This window comes from Hypomesus nipponensis, chromosome 25, assembly GCF_054491055.1.
Source record: "Hypomesus nipponensis isolate SF chromosome 25, ASM5449105v1, whole genome shotgun sequence".
Taxonomy (NCBI): domain Eukaryota; kingdom Metazoa; phylum Chordata; class Actinopteri; order Osmeriformes; family Osmeridae; genus Hypomesus; species Hypomesus nipponensis.
Window position 1 is genome coordinate 12660048 of NC_140385.1, and position 20359 is coordinate 12680406.

A 20359-nucleotide genomic window follows, 5' to 3' on the forward strand; every position below is an offset into this window, starting at 1 on the left:
CTGGTACAATTAAGAGTAAAATGTAGAGGTGCCGGTACTGCGTACCGGTGAGTACCGGCCCACTTCAAGCAATGTTTTTTTTTTTGAAAAAACATTTGCATTTAGCAATCCGATCCACTTTTCCATGTTGATAAGAGCATCAAAATGAGAAAAAATAATGGGACAAAAAGAAATCAATGGACATCTAGAATAGATACAAATTTGTGATTAATTGCAATTAATAGCGAGTTAACTATGACATTAATCACAATTAAAAATCTTAAACGTTTGACAGCACTAATAATAATATTAAAGCCGCAAAGCCGGTGCATGTCGGAGCGGTAACCCTCGAACCCGGTGGTGGATGCCCGAGGTGAGGGATGCCGTCAAGTTGAAGAAGGAGGCCTATCGGACTTTATTGGCTGGTAGGACTCCAGAGGCAGGTGATGTGTACCGGGCCAAGCAGAATGCGGCGTTGGCAGTCGCGGAGGCAAAAACCCGGGCATGGGAGGAATTCGGCAAGGCCATGGAGAATGACTTCCGAATAGCTTTGAAAACGTTCTGGACCACCATCTGGCGACTCAGGAGGGGGAAGCAGTGCACTGTCAATACTGTATATGCTGGGGATGGTGCGCTGCTGACCTTGACGGGGGACGTCCTGGATCGGTGGAAGGAATACTTTGAAGACCTTAATTCCACCAACACGTGGACAGTCTGGGGACATCGGGGGGGGCCTTCTATCTCTGGGGCTGAGGTTGCTGAGGTGGTTAAAAAGTTTTGCGGTGGCAGGGCTCCTGGGGTGGATGAGGTTGATGGACGTTGTAGGGCTGTCTTGGTAGACACGACTCTGCAACATCACCTGGACATCGGGGACAGAGCCGCTGGACTGGCAGACCAGTCCCCTCTTTAAAAAGGGGGACTGGAGGGTGTGCTTCAACCTTAGGGGAATCACACTCCTCAGCCTCCCTGGGAAAGTCTTTTCAGTGGTCCTGGAGAGGAGGGTCTGTCGGATTGTCGAACCTCGGATTCAGGAGGAGCAATGTGGTTTTTGTCCTGGCTGTGGAACAGTGGACCAGCTCTACACCCTCGGCAGGGTCCTGGAGGGTGCATGGGAGTTCGCCCAACCAGTCTACGCGTTTTGTGTATTTGTAAAAGGCGTTCGACCGTGTCCCTTGCGGGCTCATGTGGGGGGTGTTCCGGGAGTACGGGGTACCGGATTCCTTGATCAGGGCTGTCCGGTCCCTGTATGACCGGTGTCAGAGTTTGGTCTGCATTGCCGGCAGTAAGCCAAACTTGTTCCCGGTAACAGTTGGGCTCTGCCAAGGCAGCCCTTTGTCACATATTCTGTTCATAACTTATTTGGACAGAATATCTAGGCGCAGCCAGGGTGTTGAGGGGTTCCGGTTTGGTAACCTCAGGATCGGGTCACTGCTTTTTGCAGATGATTTGGTCCTGATGGCTTCATCGGGCTGTGACCTTCAGCTCTCACTGGAGCGGTTCGCAACCGAATGCAAAGCGACTGGGATGGGAATCAGCACCTCCAAATCTGAGGCCATGGTTATCGACCGGAAAAGGGTGGAGTGCAATCTCCGGGTAGGGGATGAGATCTTAACCAAAGTGGAGGAGTTCAAGTATCTCTTGTTCACAAGTGAGGGAAGAATGGAGCGCGAGATCGACAGGCGGATCGGTGCGGCGTCCGCAGTAATGAAGGCTCTGTATCGGTCTGTCGTGATGAAGAAAGAGCTGAGTTGAAAGGCGATTAAAATATTTAATTGAGATTAATAGCATTATTTCATATTATTTCATAATCGCAATTAATCACAACATTATTCAATCAATTTAATCTGTTAACATTTTACCCCAATACATGATTGTATATGATTTTTGTGGAAATAACTTTAAAAGGGTGTACTTAACTTCAGATAGGCCTAACTTGATGATAATGTCCATGTAACAAGTTCAGATGGAACACAACTTAAATTGTGAGGGAGTTTTATTCACACACAAAATATACTGCTGTATAATAACCATCCACAAAATTAGACTTATTCTGGAATATAAAATACATTAAAATAGTTCTGTCAGTTTGACGCGTTATTAACGGCGTTAACGCAAACCCAAATTAACGGCGTCAATTTTTTTATCGCGTGATTAATGCTGTTTTTGACCGAGCAAACTTTGTAGTTTTTTTCACATGCTGTTGCAACAACTACCGACGGTAGAAAAACTACAACACCACACCGGATCTTACTAGACCGGAAACAAAACAACAGGCACGCCACACACTTGTTTGGCTTGCGAGCCGGTTAAAGAGTAGTAGCAGAGCCCGTTTACAGATATTAGACATTCTCTGGTAGTTGGTAACGTTACGTTTTGAGTGGATGGCGAGCGCGAGACACTGAAATGGATGCCAATAAGATTCTGAATGGAAAGTTTACTTTTAAAAGTTGCCAAATGGTTCCATTGACAAGACCAAAGTGATCTGTGTGTTTTGTCGTTGTAAACTGAGCCATCATCACAGCACGTCTAATCTGAAATACCACTTGATGGCCAAGCACACAGCTGATGCGAATTCTCTGCCCCCTCTTCCACCTTTCCACTTTTCCATGTTGATAAGAGCATTAAAATTTGAAAAAAGAATGGGACAAAAAGAAATCAAGGGACATTTAGAATAGATAAAAATGTGCGATTAATTGTGATTAATTGCGAGTTAACTATGACATTAATGCGAGTAGTCGAGATTAAATATTTTAATCGTTTGACAGCACTACATTAAAGACATGTTGTCTCATAGCATATTACGATATCCTGCTCCATAATATTAAAGTCTTACTCAAACATACTTCATATACTTAAGCAACACAGACCTTAATATTGAACAATAGTTTCTATCTTGTTGAACCCAGTCAGCTGCTCGCTTCTTTTGCAAGTGTTGTCTGCCATATATTACCGGAGCGAACGCTGCTGCTGCTACTGCTAACGCTGCTGCTAGCTGTGTGCTTTGCTTGCATGTTATAGTATAGGCTGGAGGTACTCTGGCGATAACTAAACTCAGCCTTGACAATCAGTACACACAGCCTTAGTTTTGTCAACCGAGCCGTCTCAGAACTTTTTGAAATGGAACTTCCCTTCTCCCCTTCACACCGGAGGGTGTGCTCCAACTTTAGGGGATCACACTCCTCAGCCTCCCTGGGAAAGTCTATTCAGGGGTCCTGGAGAGGAGGGTCCGCCGGATTGTCGAACCTCTGATTCAGGAGGAGCAATGTGGTTTCCGTCCTGGCCGTGGAACAGTGGACCAGCTCTATACCCTCCGCGGAGTCCTGGAGGGTACATGGGAGTTCGCCCAACCAGTCTACACATGTTTTGTGGATTTGGAAAAGGCGTTCGACCGTGTCCCTCGGGGGCTCATGTGGGGGGTGCTCCGAGAGTACGGGGTACCGGATTCCCTAATCGGGGCTGTCCGGTCCCTGTACGACCGGTGCCAGAGTTTGGTCCGCATTGCCGGTAGTAAGTCGAACTTGTTTCCGGTGAGGGTTGGACTCCGCCAGGGCTGCCCTATGTCACCGATTCTGTTCATTACCTATATGGACAGGATTTCTAGGCGCAGCCAGGGTGTTGAGGGGGTCCGGTTTGGTGACCTCAGGATCGGGTCGCTGCTTTTTGCAGATGATGTGGTCCTGTTGGCTTCATCGGGCCGTGACCTTCAGCTCTCACTGGAGCAGTTCGCAACCGAATGTGAAGTGGCTGGGATGCAAATCAGCACCTCCAAATCTGAGGCCATGGTTATCGACCGGAAAAGGGTGGAGTGCCATCTCCGGGTCGGGGAGGAGATCCTGAACCAAGTGGAGGAGTTCAAGTATCTCGGGGTCTTGTTCACGAGTGAGGGAAGAATGGAGCGCGAGGTCGACAGGCGGATCGGTGCGGCGTCCGCAGTGATCCGGGCTCTGCATCGGTCCGTCGTGGTGAAGAAGGAGCTGAGTCGAAAGGCGAAGCTCTCTATTTACCAGTCGATCTACGTTCCTACCCTCACCTATGGTCACAAACTATGGGTAGTGACCGAAAGAACGAGATTGCGAATACAAGCGGCCAAAATGAGCTTCTCCGCAGGGTGTCCGGGCTCTCCCTTAGAGATAGGGTGAGAAGCTCGGTCATCCGGGAGAGGCTCAGAGTAGAACCGCTGCTCCTCCGCGTCGAGAGGAGCCAGCTGAGGTGGCTCGGGCATCTGATTAGGATGCCTCCTGGAGGCCTCCCTGGTGAGGTGTTCCGGGCACGTCCCACTGGGAAGAGGCCCCGGGGAAGACCCAGGACACGCTGGAGGGACTATGTCACTCGGCTGGCCTGGGAACGCCTCGGGGTCCCCCAGGAAGAGGTGGTGGAAGTGGCCGGGGAGAGGGAAGCCTGGGCCTCCCTGCTTAGGTCGTTGCCCCCGCAACCCGATCCCCGGACAAGCGGCAGATGACGACGACTTCCCATCTCAAATCCCTCTCTCCATCATTCAACTACCGTTGGCAGTCGAAATCATGTGACGACAGGTGATTCCCAGGGTCAAAAAGAAACCTGCGTTAACGGCACTATTTCTTTTTTTCGCGTTAAAATTAGATTGCGTTAACACGTTATTAATAGACCGCTGTAGCATGTGTTGCACGGGCAACACAAGCTAATATCATGATGCTAATCCGTCAGTGAAATAGTAGACTACTGTTTCCGAAAGTAGATGTAACTACTTCCTTATATCAGCTTATATTTTACATTACACCTTACAATTGTGTTTCATATCACAAAGTAAAATGAGTAAATAGTTATCACCCTGGTCTCTTTGCTTGTGGCGTTGCTTGTGGCGTTTCTGCAGCTTCCTTGCAGCAAAGCTATAGTTAGCCTAGCTATCTCCCAGAAGTGAACAAGCTGCTAAACTAATGTTCTGCTAGACTTTAGCCTAGAGGTAGTCATGCGTGTTTTCGTTATGTTAGTGACGTATAACATGTCAATGACTGTGGTTAGCAAGTTAGCCACCGTTAGCTTCACTTTTCGCCACAATAACGTAATATAAACTTAAACCATGCAACGGAAGGTACATAAAAATACAAGCAACTTAATCGCTACCAAGACAAAACTTTTGACAGCAACGTTTTCTATGTAGTCCAAATATTGAGGCATTAAGGGGCAAAAATAAACAATAAGAATAACTAGAAAAGACATTTCCTGCTGAAAATGCGTTGGAATGTTGAAATCTGAAATTATTTTTTTAAATGGCTGAAAATACAGAAATGAGAAAATACCTGCAAGCTGAAATTAATTTTAAAAATTTGTGAGTCACACTAAAGAGGCAGTGTGGTAGCTGAACTGCATCATCTAACAAAGCTAAGAGCTTAAATAGCCTACGACGCGGGAGAAGCTGAACTGTTAAACCGAAGTAGGCTAGTCGTAACAAGAATATTATAGTTTTAACAGCTGAAACTATAGTTGGGATAGTAAAAGCAGATGTAGCCTATCATTGAGTGAGTTATATGATAGTTATTGACTGAGTTATTGACTTTGAGTAATATGATAAAACGTTTTTACACATGTCAACGTGTGTTTATGAAACACTTTTGTATTTAAGTTGTACTTAAATCGATGTTGCGAGTACATAAACCCAAGTCTGCACACTCGGCCATGACAACTACAACAGTGATTTTAGAGAACTACATTCTACATAATCTGTTTGAAAGCCCCCCAGCGTGGTGAACTGTGGGACAGCAAGCGATGGGAAGCGATTCGCGTCGCTGCAGTGTGAACGCAGGGTTACGCGCTGTGGGCAGAGTATAACAGAAGTGTAGCTAGAATCCACACCTCAAACAAGTTAACCTAGACGCAAAACTATACGTCCAATCAAAAAAATAAGGATATTTTCCGAGACCCAAGACTCAGAGATGTCCTTTATATGTCTGGGCGGTCAGAAATACGACTAACGGCATTTTCTAAATCTTATTTTTTGCTTTCTGTGACTTATTTGTCACCAGATTTGCATTGGACTCTATGGGGCGAGAGTTGGACTTTGTCTTGCTTGCGTGGGGCTCTGAACAAATGTGTAAGTCTGTTGGATTCCACAGACAACTGTCTACGACCAGCACAAAAATAGCTATCTATTGATCCAAAAACGAAGCATGAATAGCGAAAATTGTAAGCCTGGCTGCCAGCCCAACTTCTCCCGCCCATAAAAAAATGTGTTCGGGAAGTTGGGTCTGGAGGGTCTCGTATTGGGGACAACTACAGAAAACCCAGAATCGGGACGGACCAATGAAATTGCCAGGGCGGGCTTTATACGATGATGGACAGATGTTCAACAGTAACGTAATCAACAACGTCACGAAAGAGCCCTTGGGTTGAATTCGTTTTCAACAAACAACATAATACGTTGTTCTGATTGGTTGTAGGTCTATCCAATTGAGCGTAGAGGCATTTGTTTTACGAGTTCGGTTGAAACACGCTGGGTACTCAAAGCCCAACGGAGAGTTTTCAGACTCATATTCTGACTAGAAATATGAGTATGACAACGTCAGGCTAGAAAATTGTGGCAATGCTGGCAAACTAGAAATACTTTTTGAAACTGATTTCGAAGCTCCCCTCCTCTAAGCGTTTCAGTCTGCACTCTAGGCTTTCACGTACACACCCATGTAAATCTCAGAAACAGTTTTAAAAACTTATGAAACATCAGGGATATAAAAAAAAATTGAATAGATATCAAAAAGCAGAATTTTTTAAACAATTGTTTAGGGTTTTGTCAACATTTTTAAGTTTAAATTTTGTCTGTAGCTGAAGGATTGAGGAAGAAGAAGGATTTGAAAGTTGAAGAAGATTGAGAGGATTTGAAAAAACTATATTGGAAAACCATGTAAAAAAAATTATTAATATTGATTGATATTAATTCAAGCATAAGGAGGTACAAATGCTGAAGCAGCATTCCAACAAATATATATGGGAGAATATAGGTTGTGCCTTGCCTACGCACGCATTTTCAAGCACCAATCCCATTGGATATACCAGACTTAATGGCCCAGCACAAACAAATGGTCCACCACCCCTGGTTTTAAGAGTTTGTGGTAGGGGGTTATTGTGTACATGACTGTTTCCCAGGACAGATATAGATCCTTGGAGAAGCTGGGTGTTTTTTGACCACTGCTATTTACAGATAATAGGCTATGTAGAGAGCAGGAAGGGCAACATTTCCTGTCACTGACATACAGAGGGAGGTAACTCTTGTGGTAGCTACCCCTGCTATCTAACTAACCCCTTCTTAGGGAGGGGAAAAAGGACATGGAGATGGTGTAAAAAAAAGGAAATATTTTACTAACTATTTAAGTAGGATGCAGCCCATGTCCAAGGGACATCCGTTCTTACAGTAAGACATACAATGCCGTACATACAAAGTTTGAAAACTTTAACGGTATGAAGATTTACTTTGACCAATATGTTCAGATATATAACTACATTTTCATGAAACTATCACCTTGGGAAATATTTGGAGAACATGCTAACACTATATACATGTAGGTTAAATGCCCTACAAACCGTGATTGAGTGAATGAATTCATGCATTAAAAGCAATAAAAAACAGGTTGTGCATGTGTCTTAAACATTGGCGAGGTGTTTCCAAACCTTTGACAGACAGTGAAAGTTATCTTTTAGCAGCTATGCTGATCGCTTAACAATCATAGAATGAACCGTTTGTCTTCCACGTTCTATAAACCTTCAGCACTAAACCGTTTGTACCTAGTCACCAATGCTGACATCCGTCCCCTATTACAGACCACATAAAGCTCCCGGTCGCTCACTGACCCTCTTGTGGCCAAGACATACTATATTGTCTTGTGGACTAAGATGATGATGCAAACTTTGGTCTCTGTGGCTCTCTGATGAACCATACAGAGCACCTGGTTCCTACCTGAATGTCCTGTTGTATGCTGATTCCCAGCCCTGTAGTCCCAGCCCATGTAGTCCCAGCCCATTCTCACTGCATAATTCATAATAACATATTCAGCAAATGATCTGCACCTCTCTGTATCACTAACCATATCATGAAGAGGGGATCCTTTAATGAATTGCTCTTCCCAAGGTTTCTTCCATTTTCCTGAGTTTTTCCTTGTCTTCCTTGGTTGGTTTAGGTGCAGTTATATGAGCATCTGTAGATACTGAAAATGTGCATAATCCGTAATAGTTTAAAAGAGTAATTAAACACCCCAATTTCATTAACTATTTTAAATAACCCTTCAGCAAAGAAATGTGGGGATCAAGAACAGAATTTGTTATTTAGCCCTCAGTGAGTATTGAAATAGTTATTTGAATCTTTTTTTATAAGTTAACTAGACACAAAAATATTCATTTTGTGTTTAGTTACTCATAATAAACTATAATAAAGACAAAAAAAGATGTGCAAAAAACAACAATTAAGCTACCAAAAAGGCGTTATATAATAGGTTGATGGAAAAATGACATAACAGGCATCATGATAAATGATCAAATGAACACAAACAAATGCACAAAGGAGAATGTATATATAAGGATGTGCCACAATGACTCATTGTTAGAGAATAAGCAGTTTGAAAGCCTAAATGTTTTCATTGTTTTGTGCAGATGCTTCCTGCACAACTCCTGCCCTTTGGCCGATGTTAAACTAGCTATGACAACCAGCAGAAATGTTACTGTGTCTGTCTACACATCTAAATTATAACTGCCCAAGGTTTGTCCACAGCTATTCGAACAAACAATGCTAATTCTTTCCCGCTCCTTTAGTGATACATGTTCCTCATGTCAAAATCTTCATATGAAACACTCTCTTACCACAACATATCAATTTCTTACACACACAACTCTCAGATCTGATCAAGAGTGAATGAATGGTTCAAGAGTAAGAGTGAGGAAGGGACAAAGCTTTAAGTGCATTTGATTTTGCAATTTGTCATTTAAAACCAGAAAATGCTCTCACTCTTTTTCAGTAGGTTGCTGCAGTGAAGTGTTTTCAGAGTTTCACATCCTGTTGTGGTGCACTCCCAAGTCATTCACCTCTGTTAGCAAACTTTCAACTCCCAAGATGCAAATGTAGTCCTTTCTATTCCAACTGGGCGCAAAAGGACACCAACCTACCCAGCATGATACACCCACAACAAAGGGAGATAAGGCCAGCTTGTTACTGGACATCTTCCAAACATCCAAGTCTGCTCATTGGCCTAGTTACTGTCCAGGGTAACATGAAGCTTACTTTCTAGTCATCATAAAAACAATATAGAAGGTTTTCAAAATGATTTCCTGCTGATTAGACTGCAGGGATCTTCACCATCGCCAAACTACCAATATATTATGTTTGCCCTAACAGTATGACTGACTACTTCCTGTTTATATTTCCCTACCAAAACTACTTACAACCGTATTTCCTGTATTGTTTTTAGTGTTGCCCACAGGGAGTATAAGTAATATATGAAGAATAAAGACCATATCAGGGTTGCTCAGAATAGATGATGATTTGTATATATTTTTTTTAGATAAGAAATTGCATGTGAGTATCTGTAGAGGTGGCTACATGGCTACAATCATAAACTTGAATTTAACGTAGCCCCAGATAACCAGGAACTTAATTGTAGACACACATTTTCTATAACAGGCAGATGTGAACATAACTAAAGGTGAGGCGAATCATACACCTGTTGAAAAGTATAGAACTTGAAGACAGCATATCACAATGTTAACACGGTAGGTCATAGTAATCCACATTTTGCCCACTAATGCTATTCTTCTACTTATCAAAATGTATACTACAGCTGTAAATTTGCCCACTGCCTTTAAATGTGTTCTCCCACTATGCTTAACAACTGTCTATCCTCACCAGTGGCAGATCTAAGGGGTGGCAAGGGGTGGCAGCCAGCACCCCAATAAAAAATACAGCCTCCCAAAAAAATGTAATGCATTTAGCATTAAAAAAGACAGATTTAAGACAGAGCTTTACAAAAGTGGATATACGACGAGATAGCCCCAAACATTGTGGGTAGCCGAAAAATGAAGCATACATTGTAAAAAAACAGTCCCAAAAGGAAGAACCATGTAGTGAAACAAGTTAAAATCAAACAACATGAACCTCAATCTTCCCATGGAAAAATATTATTTGTACATTACAGAACATTTCAAGAAATAATATTGTTACTGTTTAAGTTAAACTACAATGTTCTAGCATAATAATTTACCGTAGGGCGTACTGTACCCCCCTACTTTGGGTTTGATTCGCCTCCAGGAGGCCACCCAACAACTTCCTTCTGCCACCCCATTGCCACCCCGAATGAAAATCTCTAGATCCGCCCCTGATCCTCACTTCGGTTAATCTTAAAAACTTTATTTATGGCTACTTCAATCTTTCTCTCAGACAGCAAGCCAGTTGACAGATCATGTTACAGAAGGAAGAGGAGGAATAGAAAGGGAGAGGGGACAGATGAAAGATGAGTAGTGCACTGTAGCATGGAAACCAGTGATGGCAATGCATGCCTCTGAGCATCTCCCTGTAATTAATTTCTTTGTTGGTTTATTTTGCTCTCAGTGGATACATTTTGTACCTCTGCATCACCTTTATATAATCATGTTTATTCTCCTCTGTATTTAGCCTAAGTTCTCATAAAGAATGCAATTAAGGCTTGCTTGCCTAACCAATCCAACAGCCATGACACTGGATCAGTGTCTGAGATGACTAAAAGTGTGTATAATATATTACAGTTAAATACTGCAGAGGAAGGAATGTAAGGACTACATACATCTCAAATTGTCTTTATTTCAAGAACATTTTCAAAACTTGAAAACAATTTAATGCTATTTGACCAGGTATGGTAGACAGAACATCATACTAAATGCTTCATATAGGCATCAGTGTAATGCCTAGCCTCCCCAGAGTACCAGCTATAAAGGTTACGCAGGAAATATAATACAGACACTTTATTTGCATGATGGTTAGTTTCTTTCAATCAGTAACGGATACAGAAGAGCACAGTATTCATGGTTGTCCTATATTAAAATAATTACTGTAGTTCATCAACAACAAAATCAGGTTGTCACACAACATAAGGTGCACCAAACTAACTGATGAAGTCTAACCTCAGAAGACCTTTTTTTCCGGCAGTAATTTCCCAGAACAAGTTGGTGAATTGGACCAAGATTTATAGGCTTTACTGGGACTGTTACAGACAAACTTACAAGTCAAATCCTTACGTCCAAAACAATAAAACAGCTAGAAACGCTGGTCAAATCAGGGAGGTGGCTACAGACCAAATCAACGTCAGACTTAACACCAGAGCTACAGCTTAATCCCCCATTGCTTCATGGGCAATGGGCGAAAAACTTGAGTCAAGCCTCCCTTCATCTCCCCTAGCAGACACCATGTAATCAAGGTGGTGGATTTGAAGCAAAACTAAGTTAACCCAGAGTTTGACCTCCCCTTGTTTTATGTATTGCATTGCTGCAAGCAGGTGCATGAACATATCCCTACATTAGATGCAATGAGAAATGTATTGGTCTTGCAATACAGTAACTGTGGTTATTTTGAGGAATCAATGAACAACTGTTAAAAATCTTATGCTGCATGTAGGCTATTATGAGACCCCTCAGATTTTAAGTTGACATTATATATCATACTACAGCAGTTCCCAAACCTTTTAGGCCACGCACCCCCTTTTACATACCAACCGGGTTCATGCACCCCCACTCCCCCACACTTGGAAAAAAAAAAAGCAACAGCCTATTTATAGCCGCATTCAAATCATACCAATGAGAGAACAGTTTGCTAGCGCGTGGAGTTTGTTTACAAGATTTAGTCCGCTGTTAAATGTTGCAGTGTAAACACAAACCGAACAAAGGGGCAACTGCAACATTTATCATATTAATCCCTAAATCGGAACAAAGCAAACAAACTACAGGGGTGAAAACGCCCTGTGTTAGCAGAGTAGGTTTCTGCAGCAATCCTGGCGTAAGTATTTGACCCAGTGTTAACAGTGCGGATGAAAGAAACACTCAGTACACGTTTTCTGACTAGCTCTCATGGGAGAGAAACAAGATAGATTTATTTGACAGTAACACATCAATTTATATGCTCAAGTCACGTGCCAATCTTGCTGGCGTTCTTTGGCTAACATGTACACAATTGAGAACATATTCAAAGTATACAAAGTTTCAAAACATTTCAGTTACACAAGGCCATTTTGAAAATATTTTAAAGAGCAATAAGGATGGCGAGGACACACGCACAGGCTCAGAGGCAGATTGCATCACATTTAATTTACAATTAATCATAAATAGTGGTTACATTCATCTGAATCATATAAAAATTAGGAGTTAGTTTATTTGAGGATTTTCACATCAGATGGCTCAGCCTGCAGCAAGAGAGAGAAGGAGGGGAGAGAGTGAGAGATGTGAGTATTCCCAGTAACCTAGTTGCAATAATAACAATAACATTTGGCCACATACTTACGTATATTAATGTGACGGATGGGCCTGCATCTCTGCACAAAGCTCTGCGATGTTTGGCGCAATTGAAGACAGTTTAAGCTGCAGATCCTTCTCACCAGCATCCAGTCTTTGCCAATATTTTGTCTTCACTGCTGTCAGAGCAGAGAAACCAGCCCCATACAGATACATTGTGGTGAAGGGCATCAAAACCCTCAAGGCTTGCTTTGCAAGGACTGGGTATGCTGGCATTGCCTGGGTCCAAAAATCCACAAGTGGCTTTCTTTTGAACTGCAACTGCAGGGCTCCATCGGATGACAGCTCAATCAGCTGCTTGAAGCGTAGGGAATACCAGGAGCGTATTCCTACTCACACAGCTTGTCCAGAACCGTAGCTTCTTGATCATAGCTTCTATTTTGTCTTGTGTGTTGAACGAAGAAACTCTGACTCCATGCAGACTTAAATTCAGTTCATTCAGAACAGAAAATGGCCGCGTTTCCCAGATTTGTTAAGAAGCTCTTAAGCGCCAAGAGCTTCTTAGAAGCGCTCTTAAGAGCGCTGTGAAAGAAGGACGTTTTTCCCGGTGTCGTTGTTAGCTTAAGAAGATCTTTCACTCACAAGGAAATGTAAGATCAGCCTGACCCACTCTTAACAGCCCTCTTAGCGACCAAACGCTCACTGCAGCCGCGTCAGGGAAAGTTATATCTGACACTCAAAAGAATACCAAAACCATGCGTGATGATAAATGTGCGCCCACAGCTGCAGAACAAGAAAAATTATAGCATAAGAAGAAAAATAACGATATTAAAAATAAATAATTGCCCATGTGTTCCTGTACCTACGTAAATAAAATGAATCATCATTACTATCACTCATTACGTTTTCACAAACATTCCGCATCTGCATGAGTTTACACATTAGATATAAAAACATCAACAACCCTGTGGTATTTCACAGATATCAGGGAAACTGACGGGTGTAATTGAACTCGGCTGGAACCTCATCAAGAGAGGCTCCACCTGCCAGTCTATATATAAAGGTATTGCTGAAGTCCACATAAGTGAGACACCATGGCTGCAATATAGCATATTCTCGCTGCTAATCAACAGGTGAGGAGCTCTTTTGATGTCTATTAGCCCCTACCCCGTCACCACCAGTCACCAAGCAATGATATCAGCGCCACCCTACTCCCAAAAATAAACCCACTACCATCACATAACCCATATCAACTATCATGTATAGGGCTCAAGGCCGTAGCCATGGAGTCAACATTGGGGAGAACGAATTACAATTTTTATGATAATTTCGGACAGCGTGCATGGTTTCCTGTCGTAGCGTAGCACATTTATATTTTTACATAAATATATAACGGTGTTGTGCGTGATTCATGCGCTGATAAAGTGGTGGGTGATCGATTTTCCTGGCATCGATTGATTTAGTTTCAACACCACGGCGGTGGACAGCTCCCACTAAGAGTTTCTTAACCCTTGTGTTTTCCTCGGGTCATTCTGACCCATCAGTCATTGTGACCCACCGTCGTTTGCGACAACTTTACCGCATACAAAAACAAAGTGAAGCATTTTCTTTTAACCGTTGGGCTGTCTCAGACCCCCCACATTGCGAAGGTTAAAATACAATTATTTTTATTTGCTTTTGTATTGGGTAAAATTGGGTAAACACAACGATGGTTCGTTATGAACCTTTTGGTCATGTGACCCGAAGGCAGCACAAGGGTTAAGAAGCTTCTTTGGCGGGATCTTAAGAAGGCAGTTAAGAACGCGTCTGGGAAACACCACTATCTTAGTGCTCCTTCTTAGCCGAACCCTTCTTAAGAGCCTTCTTAAGTCTTTAAGAACGATCGAATCTGGGAAACGCGGCCAATGTCGGCCAGATAAGCAAGCTTCAGCAGAAAGTCCTCGTCATGCAGATTGGAGGCCAAATTAAAAGGGTTGTCCTCAAACTGCTGAAGTTCGTGCCGCAGTTCAAAAATCCTTGTCAACACCTTGCTGCTGGACAACCAACGCTCTTCAGTATGCAGCAGCAGTGCTTTGTGTTCGCTGCCCATCTCATTGCATAAGTGTGAACAGTCTAGAATTTAGCGGATGCGCTTTAATGAAGTTCACCAGTTTCACAGCATCATTGAGGACTGAAAGTAGATCAGCGGGCATGTTTTTGGCTGCAAGGGCCTCTCTGTGAACACTGCAATGTAACCAGAGAATGGATGGACAGACTTTCTTGATGTGAGCTATAAGCCCTATAAGCCTTCATCGATTTTGCCCCGTCGGTGCAGATTCCCACGCAGCTTGTCCAGTCGATCCCATTGCTCCCAGTGCTCATAAAGGTGTCTATTAAATTGAAGATTTATTGACCTGTTGTTCGGGTAGCAAGGGGGAGACAGAACAAAAAAATCGACCTGCACCGTGCCTTCAAAAGGTTAACTGCATACACCAGAAGATTAGCCAGATTGGCCACATCTGTAGACTTGTTTACTTGCAGAGAGTAAAACTCTTCTTCACGCAACCGACTAATGTAGCCAAGATGTCTTCAGACAAAGCATCGATGCGGTGCGACAGTGTTGTTGGACACCAGGATCATGTCCAAATGTTTTGCTTCTCTCTCTACAAGCATACATTCCACCATCTCTTTGGAAGCTGGCAAGCACACGTCTTCGGCGATTGTGTGAGGTATCCCCTTTCTTGCTATTCTGTAACTGAGCAGTTATGAAGCCCGTAGTGCGTTCTTTGTAGACCCAACAAATGAACAAATGTAATTCCTCCAATTTCGCAAAAATATTTGAGATTTTTTGACTTAGACTTGGTGTTCAGGTGGTGACGTAAATAAGAGGGCTTCAGACAGCTGTTAGCCAGAACCTCACTGTACACGACGCACTGTGGCTTTAGGCAATCTGCATTGCCGATCCAAGTGAAGCCAAGACCTAGGTCTTTTCATCATATTTCCTCTTTTTTTTTCCCCAGTCTGATGGTCTTGTTTCCTCTTTTTTCACCTTGACTTACGCGATGGGCGTATGTGCTCCCGATTTGTCTTTGCTATCCCTCCTCCTTTTCGGTATCCTCCGTCTCATTTCTCTCTGACTCCCACTTGAGTTCTTCTACCAGTCGATCCCCAACGCACCTCCCTGTTATCACCTCCGATTCTTCACTCTCTCTCTCTGTCCTTCTCCTCTATTATTAGTGATAGCTTTATATGTCCCTTCTGACAGTTTGCCCGATTCCCAGTTGAGCATTTTGTTTATGAATGTTACTTGTTACTGATTGAATGAGCTTAAGTTAGGTGCACAAGCTTGACTACCTAGTGTAACAGTTTTGGCAGCAAGAGCTGAAATGCATTTATTTATTAAATTATGTATGTTATGTTTTGAAAGTTAAAGTTTTTAATTTTTATAATTCATGTGTTTGTTTTGTGAAAATACGGTAGCCCACGGGTACACACCACAGCAACATTAGCGAAGCAAACAAAAGTTGAAAACACAACAACATTAACACACAACACAACATTAACGAAAACGAAACATTTCACTACATTTCAAAAAACAATCTACTACTTACAATACAACAGCATTGGTTCACACCACCAACATCAGCCGATGTTAGCCGAGAACACCGCAGCATTAGCACAAAACACAACAACATTTGCAGAAACGCTGCATTTCAAGTTCACACCAAATCGTTTTCCAGACCACTAGGTGCAGTCAGTGCATGCAAAATGGGGTGTTTTTGGTGTTTTACCTGTTGTTGTAAAATCAAGCGAAGTAAATTAACATGAAACCACACTTATGTACCTTTTGGAGGTTTGCTATCGAACATAACGCAGTACAACATCACTGAAACTAAGAGAGGGCGTGAATTTTGTAAAACATAAGATTATAATTAAAATATAATAAAACCAACTTTTATTTGTGAATTTAAGTTGTGTTCTTGGTTGATGTTCTTGATTTCAAATTGACTGGCTGTCAAACAGTTAGTTTTTATTTTGGCGAGAACCCAACTAATTCCAATTTGCACTGCCCCTAGTGGTCTGGAGAACGATTGGGTGTGAACTTGAAATGCGAACTTGAAATGCAGCGATTCTGCAAATGTTGTTGTGTTTTGTGCTAATGCTGCAGTGTTCTCGGCTGATGTTGGTGGTGTGAACCAATGCTGTTGTGTTGCAAGTAGTAGACTGGTTTTTGAAATGTAGCGTTTTTATAAATGTTTTGTTTTCGTTAATGTCGTGTTGTGTGTTAATGTTGTTCTGTTTTCAACTTTTGTTTGCTTCACTAATGTTGCTGTGGTGTGCACCTGTGGGCCACTGTATGAAAATTAAGCAATAAGCCCCAAGAGGCCGTGTTTTGCGCAGATTTTTGACTATTGACTAAAACAAGAAAGTTTGATCATATAACATCTACTCTTTTCTCTTTACACTGGCTCCCTATCCAAGCCAGAGCTGAATTCAAAGTTTTACTACTAACTTACAAATCTCTGCATGGATTTGCACGACTGTACCTCTCCGGTCTCCTTGCACCCTATTGCCCCGCAAGGACTCTAAGATCTCAAGATGCCGGCTATCTGGTAATACCCTAAATTAAGAAAAAAACAGCTGGAGGTAGGGCGTTCTCATATAGAGCACCTCTTCTCTGGAAAAAATTACCTGTCTCAATTAAGGAGGCTGATACTGTTTCGACATTTAAAACTTGTTTAGTCAATCCTATGAGTGTTAAAAGGTAAGTATGTGTACTTTTTAGGTAAACCTGGGGTGCGCGTTTGCCTATGTGTGTATCACATGTAACTTTTAAATTGTAATTATAGCTTATGTTCACACTGCCCATCTAGATGTTACAAATAAAGTAAACCAGTTACTGTATATTGTTACTGTTATAGTTCCGTTGCTGTATATTGTTATTGTTTTAGTTGTTGTTACTTGTTGGAGACAACAGGGGAATGGTTGTTTTCATCCTTATTTGTATAAGTATAACCTATTTTAGAGTTATTTCTCCCGGAACAGATTTAATGTCAGGCTGTCGCTGTCTTGGTGTGTGGGGCTGCATCAAATACCCTTTTAGCTCTGTTAAATTGCTGCACTAGTCCACACTTGACCGGTGGGGATCTCATTCTATTAGGACTGTAACTGTTAGCTGCTCCTGGCATTCTCTAATCCCTGTTCTCCTCTCTCTGTCCCCCCCCACACATCCCCTGTGGTGTGGGGGGTTTGAGCTGTCAGGGCCTGCCTGGTCGTTGGTCTACCAACGCTGGACCAGGTCGTCTACCGGAATCAAGTCTCCATGACGGCCAACAGCGAGTTTCCCGTTTCCATCCAACGTCTATAAAGCCGAACAATGGATTTTGGTGTTTCAAAACCCATTGACACTGTATGACTATGTTAAGCTTGTGTTCTGCTCCTCTCTCTTACCAACCGTCTCTGGAGGAGGGGATCCCTCTCTGAATTGCTCCTCCAAAGGTTTCTTCCATTTTTTCTCCCGTTGGGAGTTTTTCCTTGTCTTCCTTGAGGGTTGAGGTTGGTTGAGGGGCAGTTCTATGGGCGTATGTGAAGCCCTCTGTGACATGTTTGCGTGTAAAAAGGGCTATACAAATAAATTCGATTTGATTTTAGAATAGGTAAGGGGAGTTGTTAGGCACGACGTGAAGCGGATTGCCAGTTTTACACAAATCACAAAAATAATCGGACCAGCTGGCTAAAAACAGAATTCCCATATCTCTTGAAAGCTGCCCTGCTCGACTTTTTTGGGTTTAGAACTGACTGTAAAATGATTAACTTTGTGACATGACGTTTAGACATGGCTGCCGCCTAAGACTATGCGGTCTACCGGGCAACATTGTCACTCAAATTTCAAGACTTTCGTGCTCCAAATCAAAATTCTGATGTGACATATCAATACACGGCTGGCATGACTACCCATTAGCCAATCAGAATGCTCGTACTGTCGTTTCCATATAATAATTTATATTAATTATTACACCATTAGACCACCATTACATTTTTCCTCTCGCGCACCCCCTAAAGGCAGCTCGCACACCCCCAGGGGTGCCCGCACCACACTTTGGGAATCCCTGTCATACGAGACTAATAAACCATATTGAACTAACTATGACAATTGGTTTTAGTTATATAAGGTGAAATTGGCCCACTTGATTAAGTGGGTGGGAAGATACTCTCAAGCCCAATTACCTGCAAATGTGTTGCACAGGTTACAGTGTGCTCGAAAGCTCCCATCCGACTCTTCGATTTACGAACACTCAACCATTTGAATATCAATAGAACATGATAACTGGAGCCTAATCTCTTATCAATAGCTGCAGATGCAACATGACAACTAACCACCGAGGCATTTTTACAAGCTACATCTCGTCCAAAACATCAGTGAGGTTAGGAAACGCATGCACCAACTCGCCACCAGTGCCTGCTTACCAACACATTTTATAAGGCTGACTTATAACTGCTCTTAACACCATTCACTTAATATTAACACGAATACATAAGAATCTTGCACATCCCCAGCATACAGGCTACATTTAGGAGCATAATCCATTCAACGCCAAATGTGGACTGTTTGGAATTTAACCTGCGTTAAATTCATAAGTAGAATATTGAGGTCTCATTGTAATATTGTATGGTCTCGAAATCTTAGTTCAGAAATACAAACAGACTTGCTAATTATGCTACCCTTACCTTCAGAGTGTGTTGAGTCCCATCCCACGAAATGCCCAGTGCAAATGATTATTTCACACTAGACTGAGAGATTTGCTAATTGAACATATGATTTATGATCAACAAGCGTCGTATGGTCTTAAATAGCTATAGTAAAAACCTCACAGCACAAGCTCGCGGCATAACTATCCAAAACCACGAATTCAGAAGCTAAAGCAACATTAGATATCCGTATTGCTTCGCTATGGCACAGGTCCAGTTACATTAGCAGGTCCAACTCTTTAAATGAAGCCAACAATCTCCACTAAGAGACAGTTAAAACGATGTCTGTTGCAGCTGGATCTCCTCTAGTCTTTCTCCGTTCCCCGTGCAAACTCCAATGCTGTTCAATCTGACTATTCAAATCTGACTTCTTCAATTTCCCAGTACTGCCTACTGATGGTGGTTCGCGGAGGCTGCGTAACACCAATAGGCTCTACTCCCTTCCAAAATAGTTTCACCAGCCCAACAACCTGAGTTAGCCTACATATTAAAACCAGTTGTTAATCCCTAGGGGCTAGGTAGCCTATTTTCTAAACTGTTGCAATGTTGTGAGAGTCAATCATTTGTGGGAGAGTCATTTTGAATACATTTTTGGGTCATTCTATTGATAAACTATGCTTCCGGGCTCACGAGTGCACGAGTTTTAACCCGAATGTCAGCCGTGTGTTCGAGTTAAATGCCCAAGTTGTGAAAGTCGGAAGGAACCTTGCTAGCTCTGCTTGTCTGAACTTCAGAACTCTTCTGCTTATGAGAGATTGGGACAATCCAATCAAATCGCATCTGTCCTCGTGTGTTTATCTAAACTTGTAGCCGCCTGCCCGAGCAGATACTAAACATACCGAGGTGAAGTTAGTTTCATATTCGACTTTCGACATTCGTCTCACATTCGGAAGACGCTACTTGCAGCGTCGAGTTAGGGACTGGGTGAAAATGACTAGGGAAGGGACGTATGGCACTGACGCATCGATGCTCGTGTCGCAAAACCAATATGCCCTGTTTCGAAAAAGTGGTTTGGAGCTTGTGTCAAATGACGATGCCTCGTGATTGATGACGTTCAATGCTTCAGACGTCACAAACTGGTTCAAAGTTGTGGCGCACTTCTAAACCTGATTCAGAATACATAATGTAAGGAATGAGACAGCTATAAGCAGAGTGGTTGTGTAGGCTACCACTCTGTATCAGCAGTCATTTAAAGGGGCAATTGACTGCAAAACCGATTTTTGCC

General features: G+C 42.5%; 1 protein-coding gene across 5 annotated transcripts in view; it reads right to left on the bottom strand.

Annotated features, from left to right (window-relative positions):
• LOC146222334 (RAS guanyl-releasing protein 2-like) overlaps positions 1-19968 on the bottom strand; it is a 104294-nt gene extending 84326 nt beyond the window's left edge. For all 5 annotated transcript variants that reach the window (XM_084691363.1, XM_084691361.1, XM_084691359.1 and 2 more), the window contains exon 1: positions 19114-19968. The gene's annotated coding sequence lies outside the window, so the exon portion shown is untranslated. The remainder of the gene's footprint in view (positions 1-19113) is intronic.
• Between the last annotated feature and the right edge of the window lie 391 nt (positions 19969-20359).